Here is a 23,245-nt window from a genome sequence, read left to right on the forward strand (position 1 = left end):
AGCCTCGCCTCGGTTTGTGGAGGTTTCTGGGGCTGATTTCTGAGCACTTGGGGGTCTTTTGGGGAAAGGAGAGGGGAGAAGAACCAGAAGCTGGCGAGTGTGGCGTGAAGTGAGCGGCACGACTGAAGTGAAACCTCTGTGTGGAGAGACGGGGGGTGTTTTGTGACCAAGGCGGTGCAAATTTTGTACAGATTTAGTGAAAATGTGAGGAAATGAGGGTGTGCTTTTGGGAGGAGAGAGGACCTAACCTAGGAAAAGCATCGCTCAAAAGCAATGTGCTCAATCCACGGGCAGCTCCCAGCTTCGGCCTGCGTGGCCTAGCGTGAGGCGCGCAGCCGAGAGCCTCTCAGGCGGCCTGCTCCAGGAAGGACTTTTTTAATGCCATTTGCCCACATTTCTCCAATTTTCAGTAGCTTCCACAGTCTTTTTCCTAAACAAGTTCTTCTGGAGAGAGCTATCCCAAGCGGAGAGGAGCCTTCACCCCGCCGTCGGCTGCCACAAGCAGCTACTTGCAGGCGAGGCTTGCGATGGAGCGAGCTCGCCTCAGACTTCAAACGGCGGGGAGGCGACTCGCTGTGGCAGGGCTGGAAACATAAACCGGTTGTGGAAGGGCTGCTCCCGGCGTGAATGGCTTCAGCATCTGCTCCATGCTTTGAAATTTCTTAAAAAAGGTGCAGGTGTGCTGACATGGTGTCCCTGTGAGGTTCCAGGATGAGGGAGCCCGGTCCTGTGGCGCTGCCACCCCCCTCATGCCCGACCAGCACTAGGAACCCCAAAAGAAAGAAGGAAAACCAAAAAATAGTGAATAAATCCCTTCAAAAGGGGAAGCATCCTTAAAATGTTTGCTTAGTGTTTTCCCTGGCCAGCTATTTTTAGATTTCTGTGTGGTTTTGATCACAAGGGGCTCTTGTTTAGGATTGATCTGGAAAAAAAATACCGTTTTTGAAGCGTATTTTGCATACGTTAGTGTTTTGCCATGTCTTTTACTCGGTTAAAAAAATATAGTTCCCTTTCATCTGCATATATTGCTGTTCTGTAGTGTGTTTTCTTAAAATCAGCGCTTATCTGCATCTCCTCAAAAAATGTCCCGAAGTAAGGAGACCGAATTTGCACGGTATCCAAGCGAACTTGTGCTTCCAAAACTCCATGGGAAGCTGTTTCAACTTAAGGGGAATATTGATGTGGTCGAAACCTCCAGCTCAGCCACGTCCCAGCCATCTGGTGCATGCTGCGTGCACGATAATGCCTCGAGGAGAAACCACTCCGTGCGACTCCCACGGGCGCCGAGGCGCGCGGCACCGAGGTGATGTCTTTATCGCGACAGCCTGGATAAATTCACGATTTCCCTACTGCCTCTTGGGGGATTAAATCGTTTTTAATGCGTCTTGGCCCCCTGCCTAGCGAGGGCAGGGTTGCAGCAGTGGATCCTGAGGAGGATCCCGCTGGATCCCGGGCTAGGGGATCTCCCAAATGTCTTCTCCTGGGGCTCGGGGACCTCTCGGGGGTGGCAGCCAGGCAAGCCCGTGCCCCTCTGGGCTGGCTGGCTTTGAAAATGATTTGCCTTTCATTTTAAGAACCGATTCTCTTGAAAGCGGGGATTAGGATGCCTCTGGCAGTTTGAGGAAGATAAGTAGGGCTGCAAATAACAGGGGCGTGTTACTCATTTTCTGTGTCTTAATTCCATTTTAGCACACCCGTAGTCCCAGTCGGGTGGGACCGAGACCTTCCAGATGAACTATTCGCCTGCTCTGCCTTACCTTTGGGGGGATTTTATTCACTCAGTGTGCAGGGGAGAGAAAGAAGGGGCACGGTGTGGGTATTTGCGGGGTGGGAGGATCGAGGCTGGTAGGGTTTGGTGGCTCTTGGTGTGTGAAACAAGTCATGGGTGGCTGCTGAGCAGAAATAAATTCCAGCACAGAAGGGGGGGCATCGTTCCTCGTACCCAAGCACCCATTTCACTGAGTGTAAGGTGTCCTCCTGACAGAGCAGCTCATGTTCAAGCTCGGCTCTTCATCATGCGTTGGCATCCCTTGTGAAGCAGTATTCTTTTTGGTAGAGCACTTAAAATAAATCTCAGAGATGTTGGTAAAAAGAAGTTGGTATTCCTTGAGCTACCGATACAGAAATCCTTCTCAGGTGAGAGTTTTTCCATCAGTGGTGCTGAGCACCAAGAACTCTGATTTGTATATTCTCCAGGATTTTATTCTTTGGACTAAAAGGATCGCTGCTTTACCATGGTTTCCTTCAGAGCTGGCAGGAGCAATTAATATTGTTTAAATGCTGCTGCGTAGCTGTCGGCCACGGTTATGGATGCGGGTACAGCCCCTGACTTCTCTCTGAACATCTGGAAAAATCTGTTTGATCCAATCGCTGTCTCCTCCGGTAGAAGGATAAAATCTTTCCTGGTAGCCTTGAATTTACTCTCTGAATTTGCTAGCTGTCAAAATGAGCTCGATGTTTTATACAAATGCACGCCCTATCTCCCGATCGCATGCATCCCTAATGCAGCTCGTGTAAACTGTAGAAGTATAAAATTAAGTTTTGGTTAAGACTTAATACAGAAATGGATGTGATCAGAAAAACAGTGGCTAATGGCATGAAATACTTTGAGGCAGGAACGGAAAAATCTCTTAAATGCTCATAAATGGCTTTGGAAAAATAAGTGCTTAGTCCCGTCTAATCCATGGTAACTTGCATGGAGGTAACCATGGAAATTTTATATATAAAGCTCAGCTCCAAACAGCCGATTTTAAAAATGTCTCTTGCCGCAGACCAGCGCTTGCTTACCAGCTCTTACCAGCGTGTGGTGGGACGTCGGCGTCGTCCATTTGTATTTTTATGTGTTTAACACAAAAAGAAAACAAATGCCAAGCGCTCCTCCGACCAACCCACAGCCTGGGTGATCTGACAGTGCGACAATTTTGGCTGCCGATAAATGAAAATCTTGCCCCCGAAATGAACCACAGATGCCTTTCTTTGTACCCGTTTGCGTTTTGGGAATGTGACCAGCAGTCCGTGCTGCGAGCTGCTGCCTGCCGGGACCGGGGCAGGACCACGGTTATTTTAACACCAGGCTACTAAAAGTCTGGAGCGCCTTGATAACGGGTTGAAGATGAAGGTTTTAAGTCCAAATCACACTCGACTTTTATTTTGACTTAAGCCACCGGTGTTTATGTTATTCATGTGATTTATTTTCGCCGAAATAAAAACCTTATTTCCTCTGGCTGGCGATCCAGCAGCTAACCTTTTGATTAGCCATCTGCTTGGATTCGTGCAGTTTTCCTTTCCCGGATCGGTGACAATTTTTCAGAGTCACTCGCGGCGGAGATGTCGCTGCTCTGCAAGGCGAAGCGAGCAAATCACGTTGCGCTTACGAAGGTGCCGGTGCCAGTAATTCCCATTCTGCACCTGCAGAAACCGAAGCAGGAGGAAGCTCTCACAGCTTCCCAGCTCCTCCTTCTCCCTTCTCTTTTATGCACTTGCTCCTGGTTCGTTTTGCTGCCGTGGGGAGCGATAAACGCCGCCTTGCTCGGGCGCCTTTCCTTGCACGCAGCACACGCAGCGAGCAGGACGGCGATGCCGCAGGGAGGTCGCTTTGGTTACCACCTGAAACGCAGGGCTGGCTGCTTTTTGCTGGATTTGTAATTTTCTCTCCCTCCCCATAATGTTTCTGTGCGGTGAGCTGCAGCCCTGGTGCTCTCGTGTAAACGTGGCCGGAGGATTAATCCATATTAAATGCGGATTAATCCTAACGGGTGCTTCAGCTGAGATGCGTTTTTCTAAGCTCCCTTTCTAGGTATCTGAATGAAATGGAATTAGAAATGGTCAGAATTCATGGGCTCGATGGAGGAATCACCGGGCCACGTTTGGGGCTGCTGGAGACCTAAGGGAGCTTCTTCCCCACCCCGTTGTCTTCTGCCCAAATATTCCCACGTCTCGCCATGAGGCTTTTTCTGCGCTTCTTAGGAGATGGGTGTGCAATTAAAGACAGCCCTGGCGAGCGGGGTTTGGCATCCCCTCAATGTGCCCAGCCTCATCCTGCCCGTGCTTTGCTCTCCTGCACCTGGGAGTACCCGAAGTTTCCAAAGCCCTCGGCTTCTTGCAGGTGGCTTCGCCATGAAATGTGCTGCCCTTCAGCCGGTATTTTTATGCAGGAGATGTGTAAGTTCCTTCAGCTGAACGCATCTCGGTGCCACCTCTGGGGTAGCCGCTCCGTATTTCCTTCCTTCTAAGGCTTCGGAGCAGGATTGGCTCCGAAACAGCCGAATGCATGCGGTTGCGGAGCTGCTGTTGGAAAAGGAGAAGGAAATTCCCTGCTCTTGCAAAGCAGGGAGCGGATCAGAGTCGGGGCTGTAAATCTGAAAGCCGTGTGCTTCGGCTGGAGAGCGACGAGGGACGTTGGCTCTCAATAACTGCTTAGATAAGTGCTCTGGCTGCACGTGCTTTGATTCCTTTACCATCTGCTTTTCATTCTGAAAAGGAGTCGCAGTGCTACGGGGCTAGATCGAGGGGCTTCGCAGCAGCAGGGTTGCTCAGGGTGCCGCGAGACACAGGTGGAAGCTCTCGGCCACGTCTTCTGATGCTTGAGCCGAGCTTGCTGAAGGGCTGCTAGCAGCAGGGAGCTTGGGCTCGGTGTCAGGGGTGGAAGAAACTCGAGCAGAGTGGGCTGGAGTGCCCGGGGCGTCTGGATTTCTGACAGCTTTTGCAGAAAACAGTTCTCAACGCGTTGCCTTAAAGCAGTCCGCAAGCGGCTTTTCCCCCTCCTGTAGACCATTGCAATTCACGTTGCGTGGCTTCCTTTAGGAAATGATTTTTTTATAGGCACCTGCCTTGGAAAAGGCCTTTTCCAGCCCTGCCTGTGCCTGGCTGGGATCGCAGGCTGCCTGGAAAAAGCAGCGGGATGCTGAGCTGATGAAAGGATGCTGAGTGTGATGGGAATGCTGCGCTGCGATGGGGTGCAGAGGGCTGGGGACCTGCGCTCTCCAGTCTGCCTTTGGGATCGGAATCTGCTCCGCAGGCACAGCCACGGATCTGCTTTTCCCCCCAGCCCCAGTGAGGCTCGGGCATTACGTGTGGAAGTTATGGGGCGATGCGTGGTGTCAGCAGCAGGGACTGTGACACCTTCCCAACAGGGCAGGGTTTGCTGGGGGCATGCAGCGTGGTCGGAGGGACGGCGAGGCTGCAATACTGCCCCACCTTCCCAACTTCTATTCTGGATTGATTCAGGCAAATCAAATAGCTGAAATGGTGGCTGCAGGTGAACTTAAAACATTTTGAAATTGCTGGTTTTTTCATTATTTTTTATATTTATTTATTAGAAAGCATGGAGATGAAGATGCAAAGCTTTCGGGTTAACTTCATCTCTCCATGAGGGCAGGCACCCGTTCCTGGTGATCCTCTATTTCCAGAGGAAGGGTCCTGACTTGGAAACCTTCCGCGAGTGTTCTTACTGCTTTAAGTAATTTGGCTTTTGATACAGTCTGCTTTTTTTTCTTTTTCTCTAAGCATCATACTGAAATGATCAAAAAGGATAAACACGCATTTTCAGCTGTTTAAACAGCGTTATATTTTAGTATGCAGTAACGTAGCGGTGGTGAAGGTTTTGCTTGACATTTTTTTCACTGAGAATCCCCCAAATTACCTTTTTACTACTGATTTTTCTTACTGTAGCCATAGCTACATATTTTTATATCATGCATATATGGAATTATTGTATTTCATAGAATATGGAGTTGGAATTCCAGCGTAATTGTCTTCTTAGCATTAATATGCTTTGGGTTATTTAATGGGCAGCCAGGGATTAGGGTAAACGTGGTACCCCTGGATTCATATCCAGTCTGTTTCTCAGATTCATCTGCGTTGTACCAAAATCTCAGATGCAGTGATGTGAGTAATGGGGGCAGAGGGAGCAGCACAGCTTTCCACATCTTCAAGTGCCAGTTGTTGCTCAAAGTTGCCTTCATTTCTTTTTTCCCCTTCATCATCCCAATAGATTCAGTTATTAAGACGTGGCACTTGAGATATCCTAAAATGATTCCACCAGCTTTGCTCTTTAAAAGAAACCCATTAGTCAGCTTCTCTGAAACTTCCAAACTGCTTTGGATAGAAGGAGCTCTGCCACAGTTTGGCTTCAATGAAGGAGATGAGAAATCGCGGGGCCGAGGACAGGGCTGTTTGTGTTAGAAACGTGTCTGCTTGGTGCTGCAGAGTGCTTTCCATCTTCCACTTAGTCTTGCCGAGAGCTCTCAAGGGCTCGTGTGACTGCCCTGCTGCTGAGCCCGGCCGTGGCTCTCGGCGCAGCTCCTCCCCTGAGCCTCCTTCCCTGCGGGTTTTTATTCCCCCCGCTGGACGTAGTTGTTATTCCGGCTGAATTACAACTCTGCAAATGTGTGGAGAGCTTCTGAAGGTGTGAACTACACATTTCTGTTGTCGGTGCTGGCCAAGAAGATATATCCCCTTGGTTGTTCCCCTTGGGGATGGGTATGAGAAGACATCTACCATGGCACACCCATTTGGAAACTACTCCCCTGGCATTTTTCCCATCAAACAGCATGGCCCAGGCCCTCAGGAAGTGATGTGTGATGTCTGATGTGGGTGAAGTTCCAAAGTCCTTGAAATCAAGAGAATTGGGATTTCCCAATGTCTAAAGCTCTCCCTCCCTTTCCAGGAAGGATTGGGTTTGATACTAGGACAATAAAGCATCTTCAGGGTTGAAAAGCGTAAGAAGATAATAATTAAGAGCTAGAAGTCCAGATGTGCAAATTAATATCAAAGTTGTGGCTGTTGGACTCCAGAGCACCCTCACTGCCTTAACAAATGGACTAAAATTGTTGAAACCTCTCTAATTTTATGTACAACATCCTTGGTCTGTTTAAGACACGGTACCCCTTTCCGTTAGCTTTTTCAAACTGCATTTTGCTGTGGAAGACGACGAGGCAAGAACATCTGCCCTGGGCTGCTGGTGTTTGTTATCAAGCACGTTTTAATGAGGGATAGGAAGAAAGTAAACAGTTTAAAGTACCGCACCGCATCCTTGTAATCCAGCGCACAGCTGTTGGAGCGATGGCAAGGGGCCGAGCCCAGCGCCATGGTATATCCGCCGTGGTATATTGGCCGTGGTATATTTGCTGTGGTATATCCACCATGGTATATCCACTGTGGTATATCTGCTGTGGTATATCCACCATGGTATATCCGTCATGGTACATCAGCTGTGGTATATCGGCCGTGGTATATCCGCTGTGGTATATCCACCATGGTATATCCGCCGTGGTATATCTTCTGTGCTATATCCGCCGTGGTATATTTGCTGTAGTATATGCACCATGGTATATCCGCTGTGGTATATCCACCGTGGTATATCCGCTGTGGTATATCCTCTGTGCTATATTCACCGTGGTATATCTGCTGTGGTATATGCACCATGGTATATCGGCCATGGTATATCTGCCGTGGTATATCCGCTGTGGTATATCGGACGTGGTATATCTGTCATGGTATATCCGCTGTGGTATATCTGTCATGGTATATCCGCTGTGGTATATCCTCTGTGCTATATCCACTGTGATATATCTGCTGTGGTATATGCACCATGGTATATCGGCCGTGGCATATCTGCCATGGTATATCTGCCGTGGTATATCCACCATGGTTTATCCCCCGTGGTATATCCGCGTGCTTGGGCATTGCTTTGCCTTTGCTTGCCTTTGTCATGGGCTTTGAGCAGAGAGAGAGAAAAGATCGGTGGAAAAGATTGAAAGAGGTGGAAAAGATTGAAAAGTCAGCCTCGCGTTCCTCGGAGCAGGATGGTTCTTTGAATCTCTGGTGGTTCTCTGAATCCATAATCAAAGATTATTGATTTTAATCTCATTTTTCGAAGCGCGGTAGCAGCTGGGTTTGCTGGAACAGGGAGCTCGTGGCAGCTTAAATTCCACTCCCAAACATGCGCCGTCCTTGCAGCACACGGCATTAGCATTTGCACAGCTCTTCGGAGCAGTTCCTCTCTTCTGTACGAGATCATCTCTGCTGGATTACTTAGAGATAGCTCCAAGCAGAGCCCGGTGGAAACGAAACGCAACAGCAGCGTTCCCAACGGGTCGACAGCAGGAGAGCGAGCGGTTATCACCCCTTGGCATCGCTCTGACAAAGCAGTTTGCAGATGATAGCAGACACTTGGTAAGATAACGGTTGGGCTCGGGGAGGAAAGGGACCCGAGCAACGTAGGAGCCCCAAACCGTGTAAATGATTATTTGTGCATCGTCTGGCTGCGAACCAAACGGGCCCTAATGAGAGAAAAGGACGATTCTGGGAATGTCGTCCCCAAAATGAGGGTGATATCTGAGCTCCACAGAGCTCAGGCTCAGCCGGTGAAGGAGGAGCAAAGGCTGATCTAATCTCCATCAGGAAGTTATTACGGACTAATAGGCAGCGTGCCGTTAGGGCGGTTAATGACTTGAGGGTGTTGGGACACGGAGCTGGGGATCCTCGGGCGAGGAGCGAGCTGGGGATTAAGTTGGCAGACACGGAGCAAAACGGAGCGGACGGGGTGCTGGGTGGCACGGGGAAAGGAAAACGCTTTGGGTTTGGTTTGGTTTGGGGTTTTTCCTGCCCCTTTAAGGCACGCTTCTGCTTTCGGTCTGCCTCCGTCTCAGCTTCCTTCAGTAATTAATGAAGTTCCTCCGTTAGCTTTCTCTCTTTGCAGAGTCCTGCAGCAATTTTGGTGCTCTCCGGAGTTCAGAGGGGTAGATACTGGCCAAGTTGTGCCAAGGGCGAGGTTTGGATTGCCCTTTTTGCCTCCTGCCTTTTTGGGGACGGGAGCTCCTGAAGCGTCCCAGCTGGGTGGCTGGGGCCAGCAGAGCCCCGCTGCGGCTTTGCAGCAACTTGGGGAGTTTTGAGCAGGTTCAGAACAGCAGCAGCTCGTGTAAACACCAAAATTGGCAACTCTGAGCTTTGCATTTCGATGAGGCGGGTGGAAGACTCAGATTTACGGTGGGGTGAGCATTCGTGGGCGCAGGAGGCGCAGAGACCCGCTGGAAGATGTTTCATACTTGGACTCGAGTGCACGAATGCAGCTTTTCCTTTCCGTTGATGCTTTTCCTTCTTTTTTTTTGCTCCTTGCTCATCTCTCAAGAGGTCGAGCCCCACGTTTCGTGGCGTGGCAGATCCTTCAGCCCCACCAGCATCCCCAGGAGCAGGAGCCAGCAGATATTTCGTAGGGCCTGATCGCTGTCAGCAGGAGCAATCCGCAGCTGTAACTCGACTTACGGCGTTGCCTGTTGGTATCGATTGGCTAAACTAACAAACCCAATCAATTTCTTTTTCAGATTTCTTCTAAAATGCATTTTGCACTTTCTGCTTTTCACTTAAAGCCCTGCAGTCGCTGCTAGGACAAGCAAGATCCCTGCAAAACCTGGCAGGCGTTCAGAAACCTAAGAAGCACAGCGAGCTGTTTATTAAACTTCCTCATGAGCAGATAAGACAGCTCACTTTACTGGAACAAAGTTAATATTTTTTGTTGTTGTTGTTGTTGCCTTCTCGGTTGTGTAAAATTATTCTTTCCAAACGCAGCGATTGTTTTTCTGACCTTTTAATTTGCGACAGCGGCCTGGCAAAGCCGATCGAGCCCTCTTGCAAAACGGCTCTGCTCTCCCTTGTCTCCACTCGGGGTTGGGTATAAATCAGGCAGCAGCACGTGAAAAAGGAGATGAGGAGAAGAAGAGGCCTGCCAGATGCTCGAAAACGTTTGCAAGGTTTTAAGCAAAATCGAATTTGAAGGGCACCTGAAAGTGAGTACGTTTTTTTTGGGGGGGGAAGGTAGTGAGAGTTAGCATTGCCTTGAAACTGTTGTCTGAGCATCCTCACTCCAGGGAGGTTAAAAACAGCTAAAAAGGAGGCTTTTGCAGTGGCCCAACAGCTTCAGAGTGTGGAGGAGCTGCAGAAAAGCTTTGGTGCAGCATCTTCCTCGCAGGCAGGCTGCTTTCCTGGTGTCCTCACTACTCGTAGCACGGCACTGAGCAACAAGGAAGTACACGAGGGATTTTGCCAACACGCCACCAACAGTAAATCCTTCTCAGCTCCTCCCTGCTGGCTTTTTATGGCAGGGTGGCGTTTATTAGCTAGGAAATATTAGTGAGATATTTAAATGCAAAGGTGCCAGGCACTCCTGCCTGTTTTTAACCACATTTACAAATGCGCGGTGCAATCCGTTGACTTACATCGGGTGTTTCAATGCCTGTTCTTTGTTGGGTTGCAGAATTGGGGGAAAAAGTGAAAATGTGGCCGGTTTTAAAACCTCACTTCGGGCCTTTCAGGGGAAGGTGTCAATAACGTGAGCAAGAAACGCTGAGCGCAGGATTTTGGAGGAAAACAGAAGAGCAAAGATCAGTGCGAGCTTTATTGAAAGGTTTTTTTTTAAAAAATGTTGGAAATCTCTAAATGCATGTTCCTACTAATTAAAAGGCTTTCTGATGAGGGGGAAAATACCCAGTGCTGTTGATGTACGTAACCTATGGGTACTTCCTTCCTTTACCTGTCCTCCAGGTATCTTTATATCTTCAGCTGAAAGCTCGTGCCTAATACCACTTGTAAGTGACTTTTATCGTTGCCTCGAGGTGTTGTGCTCTGGGAAGAGGAGCCAAGATTCAGCTCTTTTCACTCATTTCTGCCCTTCCCGGGCTGCTGGCAGCGGGACGGCTGCTTCTCCTGCTCCTGGGCTGCCGTGGACTCGTGGAGAGCAGCCCTGCAGCCTCCCCGACCTGAGCAATCACATAAAAGAGGCTTTTGGCTCCCTGGTTTCTTTTGCCTAGTGGTCTGAGGTGCCTGGCCCCTACATTTTTCTCTTAAGCTGGGTTTTTACAGGTGGCAGTGCAGTCACCTCCAATCTTCTCCCTAAAAACCGACTGCGCCACGCTGCTGTGACCTCTCACCACGAACACTTTTGGGTCTTTCAGCATCTTTTCAACAGCCTGCGTTGTAATTTGGGAACCTCCCTGGTTTCGCTGCTGTGCCAGGGGCAGGGCGACGCAGCCCCCGCGGTCTTTGTTCCCAAATTCCTGCTTTGCAGTGCTGGTTGCTCTTCTCAGGGTGGAATTAAGGGATCTGCAGCGATGGGAGCCCGGTTCTGTGAGTGCAGCCTCCAAGAGGACCCAGGAACTGCAGGACACTCGCCCAGCTCTGCTCGTTTAACAGGACTCTCAGCCAGAGATGATTTCTCTCTTATTTAGCAACCATCGGGGGATTTTTGCTCCGTGGCATGTCCAGTCCCCCCCCCTCGAGCTCGTGCACAACATCCTGTGGCGAGGAGCTCGAGCACCGCGCTGGCTCGTGGGCGAAGAAACCTCCGTCTCTGCTTTGGTTTTTGGACTCGCCACCTGCTACTTTCAGTTGTCACTCCCTCGCTGCACCAAGCAGGCTGCTGCTGACTTGATCTGCTGCTGCTGCCTCCCTCCCCTGGTTTTTGGAAGGTTTTCTGTTCCTAGATGCAAGTTTGCAGTCGTTGATCAGGACGTGCAACGTCTTTGCTTGTAGTCGGCGCGGTGGAAGGTGCAGATCTGGAGTCGGCGTGAGCTTGAGTTTTGCTTGTGACCTGCAGGGAAACGAGTAATGTAGGGCACGAGAACCGATCCTGCTGGGATTTCAGCACGAGCACGTGATTGATGATGATCTAGTTAGCTTTTATGACTTGTCGCCTGGCCAATTATTAATCTATTTAATATATCCCGTGTTATGTAATGCGATTCCAGTGACTTGAGAAATCGGACCCTGCAAAGTTCAATCATTTACAGAACTCCAAGTACGTTGCATCAGAGCTGCTAGGGTTTGCAGGCGACCTTGTAATCCTGGCGAAAACACCCCCACGAGTGATGTGTGCTGATAGCCATCAGCTATTTGCTTCCTCTGATGCCTGCTCGGGGCTTACAGCGGCAGCGTGTCCCTCGTCTGCGTGGGGTGTGAGCTGGGCTGCTCGCTCGCTCGCCCTCCTGGTGGTTCAAATATTGGCCCAGCAGCGTTTCCTTCAATATTCTCCAAGTTAAAACTGGCTGAAAAGTCAGATAAATGGTGCTCGGGGTGAAGATCTCTTTAGGATCCAGGTGAAGATCTCTTGCTTTAAAATGCCCAGCGCCGATAGCTGTCGTTTCCCAGCTGCCTGAAATGCTGCTCGGAGTAGGAAATGTCTCTGTATCATCCTGCAGCTTGCCTATACCTTTCTTAATTAACAAACAGGAATATTTGGGGCATTCTTCTGCCGTTCCTGTGATATTGCTGGTAGCTGCTCTGGTCCTGTGCAGTGACTGTGCTCAGCCCCTGCCTGAATTCCCTGTTCCTAGGTAATGGGGATACCTCGGGGTGCTCAAACCTACAAATACTGTGTTCTTCTTGTGCCTTTCGGCTTCTCTTGCTCTTTTGTATCACATCATTTCTGATGTATTTTAATATGCCAACAGTTTATTTGCTCTTCTTTCCAGTTTTCCATGTTTCTTCTTTCCATTTCGTATATATATATAAATATTCTATATAATATAATTCTAATAATGCATTATATAACATATTATATAATAATAATATATAATATATAATATACAATTCCAATATATATATTTATATACTCTGATAGTTGCTTTCCTTTCCATCAGGGCCAGCTTGGGGTGAGGAGTTCATTTTTTTAAAACACACCCAATTGCCCTTTTTAGCACCGGGAGCCAATTCCCCCCCTGCCACACACCTCACCCCGGGATTCTGCAAACACGTACTCACCGTTGCCATCTGTATTTATATTTTTCCTGTTTTTAACCCTCCCTCCTTCGCATCATCCCATCTCTTTGTCCGAAGGGAGGTGAGCGCAGCCCTCCCGGCACGCTGAGGGTGGGGGATGTTGCTTTAGGTTTATTTGGTGGAAGTGATCACAACAACCACGGCCTCTCCCGACTTCTAGCTTTCATCCCAATCCCCATGGAAGTGCTGTAACCCTGTGAGAGAGAGAAAAAAAGCAAACAGGCACGTCCTGGAAGTAATTCCTCGCCCTAATGTGGGCTCTGGATGTGGCGGTTCCTTGGGAACCAAACCTGATCCCCCCGCTCCCTCCTCCCGTCCCATGCCTGGCCCCGCAGCCTGGCCCTCTGTGTGTCTGACCCTGGGCTGAATCAGCAAGGAAAAAAACCCACAAAGTAAGGCAATTAAAACAAAAAGGGTTTGCTGCCAGCCCCGCGTGCTGAGCTGTGACGCCTGGGCACCTCCACGGGCACCTCCGTGGGGTGACGGCAGAGGGGACCCCGCAACTACACGCCTGGGTTTCCTATCAGCCCTTAGGTGGCTCAGGCTGATGAAGATTAATTTTTGGCCGCTAGAAATAAAACTTAAAAGCAGTGGTGTGACTTGTCTTGGTGGTGGCCGGGTAGATCAGATGGAGCCTGCAGCGCGTGGAGTGGCTTGGAGGAGATTTTGCAGAGCTCGTCTCCGTGGTTCTTGTTTGAAATGACTTTTTTGTTCAAATTCTGGTGATACTTTGTAATATGAAGAGCAAAAAAATTATTTTTTATCCGAGCAAGGACTTTGCAAGCCCTGGGTTTGATAAAATAACCCACATTGGGATTGAGAGGAGTGAGGTTCCTCTCGAGCCGTGCCGCGACTTAGAGCAGAGCGGGCGGCTGGAGCGCACGGACGCATCGCGGGCTCGATGTACCTCGGGAGGGGAATCATTATTTATGCTCCTCTCGGGTTCAGAGGCTCCCCGGCTTATTGAAGGCGCTGCAGCGAGCCTGCGGAAGAGGAGGGACTTGAGAAATCCCCTTGATCCAGATCTCGCTCCACGCTTAGTAACAGCAGCAATTTACCAGCGGCGCCTTTGTGCGGCACCGCGCCGGCTAATTATCCCGGCGTGTTACGAGTTCGGTGGTGGTCTGCGGCCTGTAAACACCCGCTGCAATTTTCTGGGGCTGGTTTTTACCTCCTTTTGCTTGCACGGATGCCGCCTCGCGCCGGCGGATTTGCTCCCAGGGCTGTGCTGCCTTTTCCTGGAGGGCAATCTTTATGTCTTAGGGGTGGCGCTGGCAAAAGGAGGGAGGGGAGAATTAAAAATCCACATTTCTTGGACTCCTAAAGCGTTCGTTTACTTTATTCCCCCAAGAAACTTGCAGCGTGAGGAACCTTGATGAGTCCTTCTACCAAAAATAATGAAAAAAAAAACACCCTCACAATTGATAGCATGGAGAAGGTCAACAAGCTCTTAATGATGCTGCTGCGAATTAGCAGTTGACCTTAACTGCTGTTTTCCCACTCAAAGCGCCGAGAATTGCATCGTGTGAATTATTTGGGAGATAATGCAGACGAATTGTCTCTTTTTTTGCAGGATTCGTTAATTGATGCTGGTTCCCTGGCTGAAGAATTGATGTGAAGGCTGCCCATGGCCGGCCCATGCCCGTGGTTGCTGAAGCCCTAGGATTCGCCGCCGCTGCTGTTTAATCACCTGAAGAGTCCTGATTTTCCCATGAACCATCTTTTACCTCGGGAAGGTAGAGGTAAGGTTTCAGGTCTCTGTTTTTTTTCTTTTCCTCTGGCAAAAAGAAAAAAAAGTTCAAACCTGTCGTGGAGGTGGCTTTCGCTGGAGCACCTCTTCATGTGGAATTAATTATTGAGAAGGCTGAAAGCAAAAGGCACCGTTCCGCTCCGTCCTTGGCTTCCTTTGGGTTATTTTCCGTACGTGGAGATGTGCAGTCGGTCTGCCTCGCCTTCGGAGCTACGAGAGTTGCTTTAAAAGCTCGTAAAGATGCAATTATTGCCTGAATCAACCGTTCTTTCTCAATATGTTTTGCAAAATTGAATAGCTAATTGCTGCGGTGGCAGAATGGTATGCAGAGGGTTTGTGCTAAAGAATAACGCGTGGTTTTGGTAAGTCGTTGCGCTCTAGGCTGGCTCGCAGCGTTCAAGGCTTCTGATCAGGTGAATCGAGTCCATAACTGGAGAGTTTTAAAAGTCGCCAAGTTGGGAAGTCAAAATGTTTTATGGCGAGGGCTGGCCCAACGTCGAGAGCAAGAAGCGTGTGCTCAGCATCCTCGGAGCACTTTACTAGCTGATGCATGTAACGACTTGAACACTTCTGTGGTTTGCCCACAGCCGGCAATATCTTCAAGGAAAATAGTTGTAATGGAGCGGTAACTTGGAGAGACAGCAGAATATATTTAGAAATGAACGGGAACGGTGAAAACAAGGAGCAAGAGGACGGCTTGGCTGCAGCAGCTGCGTGGCTGTGGGATTTCCAGCACGGCTGGGAGCAGGGAGGACCTGTACCCCTAATTCCATGAGAAAATTGGTTTTGAATCGCATGCCAGAAGGCAAAAAAAAGGCCAAATGGCTGCGAGCCGTCGCGCTGCTCCCTCTGCATTCGGAGCTGTAACCCTGGCGTGGTGCTGCGCTTTGGGTAAGCTCCTCCTGGGCGTGATGGCTTGGCTGGAAAACTCATTAGTGCTTCGGTGGCGCTGTGCCTTGCTGCTGGCCGTCACCACGGGTCATCCACACGACTCTGCAGCCTCAATTCCCCGGGGGGATTTCTTGCTGGGCATCTCCCTCAAGCCACGAGGCACCAGCAGAGCCCCGGCGCAGCGCCGGCCGCGGTGCATGCAGTTAATGATTAAACTGTGCTGGCGGACTCCTCCGATAAACAAACAGGTGAATTCAGGCTTTTTCACCGCAAAAAAAAATAAAAAGATCACCTTTCCCTCTGTACAGAACAGCCGCTTTTTGATTGGAAGCGGGGGAAGCATATCACAAGCAAACAAAAACCCCGAGCTCCTGCTGCTCTTGAGATTTCTTCAGCTTTCTCTCCGGCGCCTCGACCAGATCCAGCTTTTGGCAGGGTGACTTCGCAGCGTGCTTGGCTCTGCTTTTTTCGTGTTCTCCCCCTTGCAATCTCCCCAAAGCGCTGAGCACAAAGAAAGTGCCCGGCCGTGGCTTTGCTTGGGTTGAGACAGCTCCGGGAGCACCGGGCTGGCAGAGGCAGCCCCGCCAGGGGAAGGGTTAAATTCCTCCTCCCGAAATCGGATAGCTGCGGGCAGGAAGGGCTCTAGATGAGTTTGAAGTGAGGTGCTCTGGATTTCCCCTGATAGCAGGGCTGGCAAAGTAGCCCCTGCAGTTGTGCGTGGGGAGAAGCCGGGAGGGGGCCCTGCCTTTATCCCACCTGGCACCTCCCATCTGTTTGCTCTTCTTTCCCTCCCGGCTTATTAAATTTCATTCTTTCCCCTAGCAAATGGCCATTTTGGCGTTGTGCTGAATCGCTTTGCTCTGGTGGAGCTCCCTTCCCCTTTATCCCGGGCTGGGGCTTGGAGATGAAAAGCCATAAATACACCGCCTGCGCCCCGCCGCCTCCCCGCCCTAGCCCTAGGTCTTTGCCGTGTTGAAACTCCCTCTTTATTCCTTAATGATCGTATTCCTTCCACTTTAAATAGATTTCCTGCTGTTAACGAGGTTTGCAAGCGTGGCAACAGTTTTATAAAGCCCATCTCCTGCGAGGTATTTGCTGGAGGTGAGCTCTGGAGTCGCAGCCCCTCGCTGCAGCCGCGGCGCTTTTGCTTTTGGAGGGGGACGTTGTTTCTGCCCCACTGATCCAGAGAACCTCACAGCCTTTTGGGAGGAAATACCCCAGGTTTGGCTCTCCTGAAGCCTGCTTTTATTAAGCAAAGAGCACAGACGAGGCAAGCCCCCTGTAGCCAAGGCTCCCTTGGTTGTTGGCCGAAGCTTGGTGAGTTCGCAGGGCGCACGTGCCAGCAGTGCTGCTTCTCAGAGCTGGGGTTCGTGGGCCCTGCACGCCCACCTGCGGCCACGCTAACAGCAGATAGATGATCTAGAATCTGTCTAGATTGCTAAACAAAAATATTCAAGACTCTTCTTTGTTGTCCTTTTTGAAAAATTAGCACGGGCGCATGGGTGTGCAGTCTCCCGGCACGTTTCTTTTCGTGCTCGTAGGGCAGACATTGCAGCCAGCTGTCCCTAGCAAAGCAGTTCTCATTTATATTAAAAGCATCCGCACTGCTGAAGGTGCTCGGGGCTGAGCTGAGCCCCTCAGCTTTGTTTTTTTTTTGTTTTTTTGACTCTGGTGCCAGCCGTGTTTGCTTGACGTTGAAGTTTTCCATTGTGCTGGGCGCTTGTTACGTGCTGAGGAGGTGTCAGCACAGCGCCACGGACAAAAGCTTTGGGCTTACGTGGAGAAAAAACGATTGATGGGGTTTGGGATGTCTGCTGGTGACTTGGGCTCCTTGCTAAGCGAAGGAAGGACGGTGCTGGTGGGGGAGCTGCTTGTAGTTTTGCATCTGAGATCTTTTTCTGTTCCTTTTTTTTTTTTAAAAAACCCTAAATGCCATCGGATGCTCTTGTTTTCACATGGAGATCCTGGAGTTCGGTCAGCCTTGGTGCTTGGCTCATGCAGGAAGTATTTGGGCCACCTGCCTCTCCTCCATTAGGGAGAAATTTTTGGTGTTAGCACCTTCAAAACATTAAAATGCCCAGGCGAGGATTTGCTCATCTGCCATTAAGCATTGGTTGCCCAGGGGCATTGCTTATGTCCATTTTGGTCCTACTTTTTCCAACTTCCAGAATTTGGCGCTTTTGATCTGTTTTTGAGAGCGGAGGATTTGCAGAGTTAAACCCTTCGTGAGAGTTTTTGTGCCTTTAGTTACGGGAGGGTTTTTTTTTTCCCCATTTATCACCCAAATCATTTTGCAGTGCTGAGTCAGTAACGCAGGGCTGGGAAGATCTGTTTTCTGGGAAACTTTCAGAAAACAAACACAAACCCCCAAAGCCACCTCTTGGCTGGCAAAAAAAGTGAGAAGAGTTTCTGTGCCGGTTCTGCTTCCTCGAGGAGCTGTTTTTGGATGCCTCATGCACACGCCAGTGAGGTTTTGCTCGATGTGGGGCTCTGATCCTGCTGCGTGCAGGTTTGCACCTTAAAACCCTCACGTGCCCGTCTTCCAGATCGCAGGGAGCTGCTCTGCTCGCCTGGACCAAAATTTGAAGCATTTCCTGGCCATTTTGCCTGAATACTGGTTTCTGTGATTGCTATTTACGGGTGAGTCAAGCTCCTGAGCTGCAGACAGTGGCGTTGTCTACAGCTGTACTTTCCAAGAACCAGAAATGCTGGTGAATAATTTTCATTACAAGCGAGCTTCGGGAGCGCAGCGCCCACGAAATCCTGGTGATTAGGGATGCAAATGTGAATGTTGCTCCTCCTCTCTATGAATTCCTTTGTGGCGTGTTGTCCTCGCCCCGCCGGCCATGCCAACACCTCGGAGGACGTTGCAGGCAAGGGCGAGAGCACCGAGAGAAATCCAGCACCTGCAGAGCCTGATGCCCGCTCCCCTGGGATGGTTCTCACCTGGGGCTCTGGTTAGCTGCTGTGCAGGAACTCCCCCGTCGCTCTGGCAGGTGGAAAGGTGAGCGATGTTCTTCCTAAAATCTCCTTGTCCCCCCCAGGTTTTTCTACCTCTCACTACTTTACCTTTACTTAACCTTTTGGGGTGCTGATTTAGGGGCTGGGAGAGCGGTGGTGGCTGCGAAGAGGCCGAGGAGGCAGGAACAAATCCCAACCCCATCGATGCATTCCCCTTTTATTTCCGTAAAGACCTCTCCTTGCAGATTTCCAGAGCCTCGTGAGGTTAATAAAGCCCTGGCTTGAACGTGCTTTCCCTCCCCAGCCCTGCTCCCTTCCCCGTGTCATCCCAGCCTTCCTTTATCCCGTGAAAGCCACACATTTGTTTAACGGAGCCGCCACAAATCCCCGCTGCAGACGAACGTATACGAAAATATATTTGGAGGAGTTCAAATGAAAATTCAAAATCAAAGGCAAATTTGCCCCCTTTGCTTGTTGCAGTTGATAGCAAAACGTCACCTGGGAGGGAGCGCGCTCCTGGTAGGAGCACGAAGGGTTTGCTGAGCGGGGAGGAATCTGCGGGGAAATGCTCCGCTGTTGGAAGCCCCAGTGCGAAGAGTGGAAAAGCAAACTAATTAGCGAATTTTAATAACAAAGTAACGCCATATCGGATGGATTGTACGTCTGTTGGTGTTAGGTTTGTACGGTGGAGCAGTTCCCGTGTTCCTGAATGTGGAAGAAATGGAGGGAAAATCTTCTATTGAGAGGCCAGAATGGAATTGGGAGGGGAAGGGGATGTGTTAACGGCAGCCTGAAACATATGGAACTGTACCAGGAAGCGATCCGGAGACAGAAAGTGAGTAAAAGTCCCCTAAACCATATCACCAAGCTCTACATCTAAACATCTTTTCAAGCCCTCCAGGGATGGGGACTCCACCACTTCCCTGGGCAGCCCATCCCAAACCCTCACAACCCTTTCGGTAAAGAAATTCTTCCTAATATCCAAGCTAAACCTCCCCTGGTGGAGGTTTCTGCTCTTGACGGAGTGGAAAATATTTGCCAAAACGAAGCAGAATGGTGCTGGTGGGGAGGGTTATTCCTGGGAGGGGGGTTGCGGGCCGGCTGCTGTGCCGGGTGGAGGTTTGCATGATTTTTGCAAAGCCTGCACGAGGCTTGTGGCGGTTGATACACAATTAAAATAGGAATTTGCTAAAATTCATAGGAAATGCCGTCCAGATCCATGCATTGCCATTGGTACAGCATAGAAAAAACCCTTCTCTAGCAAGATAAAACACTTCTGGTGCTCACACAGGTGGTCAGCAGTTGAGTTTCATGGACTTAATGCGAGCAAAACCCCTTTTCCCTCGCGGATAGACCGGCACCGTGGGCAGGTGCTGCAGGGCGAGCAGCAGAGCCGCAGCATCGGGAACAAATTCCTGACCCCGTGGCTTTCTCCTCACCCTCCCGTGGTGCCAAATCCGGCTGGGGTTTCCGTGCACCTTTATTTAACCGCAGGGCACCGGTGCTTCCCCCTGCTTCGATCATCCCTGAGAGGAGTTTAGCAGAGCTGCTGAGCGTCTCCGGCTGCAGTCTCGCCCGAACCTGAGGCTCCTCCAAACTTCTTCCATTTGTCTCCTTTTTAATCCCCCTCTCCTGCGTCTTTGGTTCACAAAAGCCAGTAATCAGAGACCCGAGCACATGTCGGGGCGATGATGTACGGATACAGCTGCAGCATTTTTGCTCCAATATAACGGTGTAAGGTCACCATCGAGCCCCCTTTGCTCGATATTTCTCCGGGCTCTCTCTTTAGATGGAAAATACAGCTGTGAGCAGCCTCCTGACCGACGGGGAGACGGCGAGGAAGCTTTTCCAGTTGCTGGGTTCTCCAGCCGATGAAATTCTTCGTTACAATTAGAGGCCGGTTGCTTGTTCTTCCCCCAGCAGTTAAACTCCAGACCTCTCCCACCCTCTCGTTATTAACGCGAGCGTTGATGGAGAGCTGTTCCATCAGCCCTCCCGCGCTGCTGCGCGCCGGGGCTGGGTTTGGGATGCTGCAGCGGTTTGTGCAAATGATGGAGTAATAATGGATGAGTGACAGGGTGGGAGCAATCCAGCAACTATTCTGCATGTTGCAGATGAAGGACACATCAATTTTCCAGCTGGTAGCAGCGACGGGAGCGTTTGCAGACAAGGAGATAAGTCACGAAAAAAATAGAAATCGCTCCGTGCGCCACTTACCATCCATTGGCAGCACCGTGGCTGCACACGGGGTGAAGAATTTCAGTAAGTACAGGAATCGTATTAAGATTTTTAATTAACTCATCAGCAGGCTGATACGTATTTCCCGACAGCTCGCTGAGGGCTGCAGCTCGTGAGAGCAGCACCCACCTTGGCTGAAGGCTCGGCGAAAGCCCTTCGTCGCGGGTGCTTGCAGCGAGTTTTCCTTCCTGGGCTCCAAAGAGAAGAATGGAAATGAAAAATGTGCACGCAGGCCTGATTCTTTGCTGTTTTTAAGGGTAATTCAGTGAGGGAGACGACTGCCATGACACAAGGCTGGGGAGTGAGAGGCTGGTTCAATTCTTGCTTTGCTCCTTGTTCGTCTTGGTGGGGCAGCGGTCCTCAAAATGAGGCTGGATATTTCCCTTGGGAAAGTTTTATGTCATGAAATAGGGTGGCAATTCGTTGCCTTTCGTCTGAAGGGAGCCCCCCAAAGCAAACTCGTCAATATTAATAAAATGAGAGTGATTTCCACCACGAGCACCCAGTGCTGCAGCCTCCCTGGGGCGAGCGCCCATCCCCAGCCCTTAGCAAGCGCCGCGCTGCAGCTGAGGCTTCTCGCTGCTTTGGTGCTTTAACTGGGGGGGAAAATAAAAATCTTACTCCTCTAATAGCATGATGGCATCAGGAGAAAGCAAGCTGCATCCTTACACCAGGGCAAACTTCACACGGAAGTGCTGGAGCCGTCGGATTTGCCGGTGTTGGTTGTGCCGCTGTAGGCACCGTGCGCCCGGGCGGCTCGTGGTGGTGAAGTGTAGCCCCCTGCACTCATCTTCATGAGCCAAGCATTTTTTCTAAATATTTACCAAATACCGGGTACTTTCCTTTTTTTTTACAGTGAGCTTCATTTTCTCTTTGCAAAAAATCGCGCCAGCAGCTTGAGGACATTGTAGCAGAAATGTGCACTTACACAAAGAGTATGTTTGTTGCGTGCGCAACGTTACGTAAGCTGCCCTTCAATTTTTCCAGTTTGCGCTGGAAAATGCTTTTCCTACAGAATTCCAGGGGTGCTGAGCTGGATCTGCAGCCAGGTAGGCTTTTCCCCCTAGTTTTTTTTTTCCCAGTTGAAGTTTCCTTTGAAAAATTGGGTCTTCTGCTTGCGTTTTTGCACTTTGGGGAACCATTTAATTCGTTAGTGATGATTCCTGACTGCTTGGACAAAGCCACGTCACCGGAGCTCTGTTCGAGTGACGAATTTTGGGGGAGAATTCAGCGGGAATGACACTGGGTTACTTATAGCTCGCAGCCCTTTGTCACCTTTGTGCAATCCTGTGCCTTTCAAAAGATGTCCTACTTTTCGGAAACGTTATGTGGAGCAGCCCAGCCTTTCCGCTGCATTTTCCCCGGCACTCGCTTATTTTTGTGCCGTGGAACCGCTTGGTTTTAAGGGCTGCTGAGTAGTGTCAGTGGAGGGATTTGGTGTAATTTTCCTGTATAAAACGGGGTTTGTTGCTTTGCATTGGTCCTTCAAGGCCACCACGCACCGCAAGGCCACCAGTGCCACCCCAGGTGACCAAAGGGAAGGGGTTTTAGGGTACAGCTCTTCCAGATACAGCAGGGTTTTGGGATGCTCTTCGAGATGGAGCTGGGTTTTGGGGTGCCTGGTTCACCACGAGAAGCTGGGGTCGTGTTTTCCAGCCCTCACATGAGAGCAGATTGCAAACGCCGTGGCTTCACACGCTGCGTCCACCAGCTGGAAGCTGCTCTCTGTTTTAACACAGCGGATAATCGTGGCTCTCTTCTGCTATTAATATCCGTGGTTTGAGAGCATCACTTTGGGCTTATTCCTGCAGCACTTGCCTCCTGGAACTCCCCGTGGCCTCTGTGCTTTAATGAGTTTGGCCTCACGTTCCCTCCGTGGGGGAGCCGAACTCCCCCAGCCCCTCCTGGTTTCCCCCGTTCCTCCGTGCAGCGAAGTCCTCACTCTCCTGTGCCATACAAGAAACGTTCATTTTTCCTTTACCCAGGCACACTTACACCCATTTCTGCAGTCTGAAATTACCCTTTTTCCCCCATTTAAATACACTCCATCACCACTCTGGTTTTTAACACCCCCTTTATATCTCGGGCACGAGACCTTAGATACCTGGCACATCATTTTCCTGCGCTTCCTCGAAGCAGGGCTGTGGTTTGTGGTGCTGCCCCATCCCTTTTCTTCATTCTTAGGACTCCTAATTACAGTTCTGTCCTTATTTTTTTGTATAAATGCTTCTCATTCTGCTGTTTGTTCCACGAGTACCTATTGTTTTAGCCAAGCCTATGATTTAGCAGGAAGCCTGGGCGCGTGCCCGCGAAGCGTGCGCTCGCGGGGATGCTGGAGAGCCGGAGCTGATCCCCTCCTCGTTACCCTTTTCTTCCTCACACACACACAGCAGGATCCTGGAGGGGCAAAATGGGTGCAAAACATTGTCATTTTAGCTTAGCTGCATCTCTCACCTGGTTCCTTTCGGGGGAGAGCAGCTCCACGGGGTGAGGACGCCGTGCGGAGAAGCCCGTGGCGTTTTTTCCTCTTGCGTGCATGTAAAACAAACCAGCTCGTGGCGCTTCTGTTTAATTCGGAGGCGACGCGTAGGAAAGGTGGGACGAAACGAAGCCCCGTCGTATTTTCTCGGCGAG

General features: G+C 50.3%; 1 protein-coding gene across 4 annotated transcripts in view; it reads left to right on the forward strand.

The window, feature by feature from the left end:
• Positions 1-23,245, forward strand: part of NCOA1 (nuclear receptor coactivator 1) — a 143,474-nt gene that overhangs the window by 29,198 nt on the left and 91,031 nt on the right. For all 4 annotated transcript variants that reach the window (XM_068678956.1, XM_068678959.1, XM_068678961.1 and 1 more), the window contains exon 2: positions 14,345-14,513. The gene's annotated coding sequence lies outside the window, so the exon portion shown is untranslated. The remainder of the gene's footprint in view (positions 1-14,344; positions 14,514-23,245) is intronic.

This window comes from Anas acuta, chromosome 3 (assembly GCF_963932015.1).
Source record: "Anas acuta chromosome 3, bAnaAcu1.1, whole genome shotgun sequence".
In the NCBI taxonomy this organism is placed as follows: domain Eukaryota; kingdom Metazoa; phylum Chordata; class Aves; order Anseriformes; family Anatidae; genus Anas; species Anas acuta.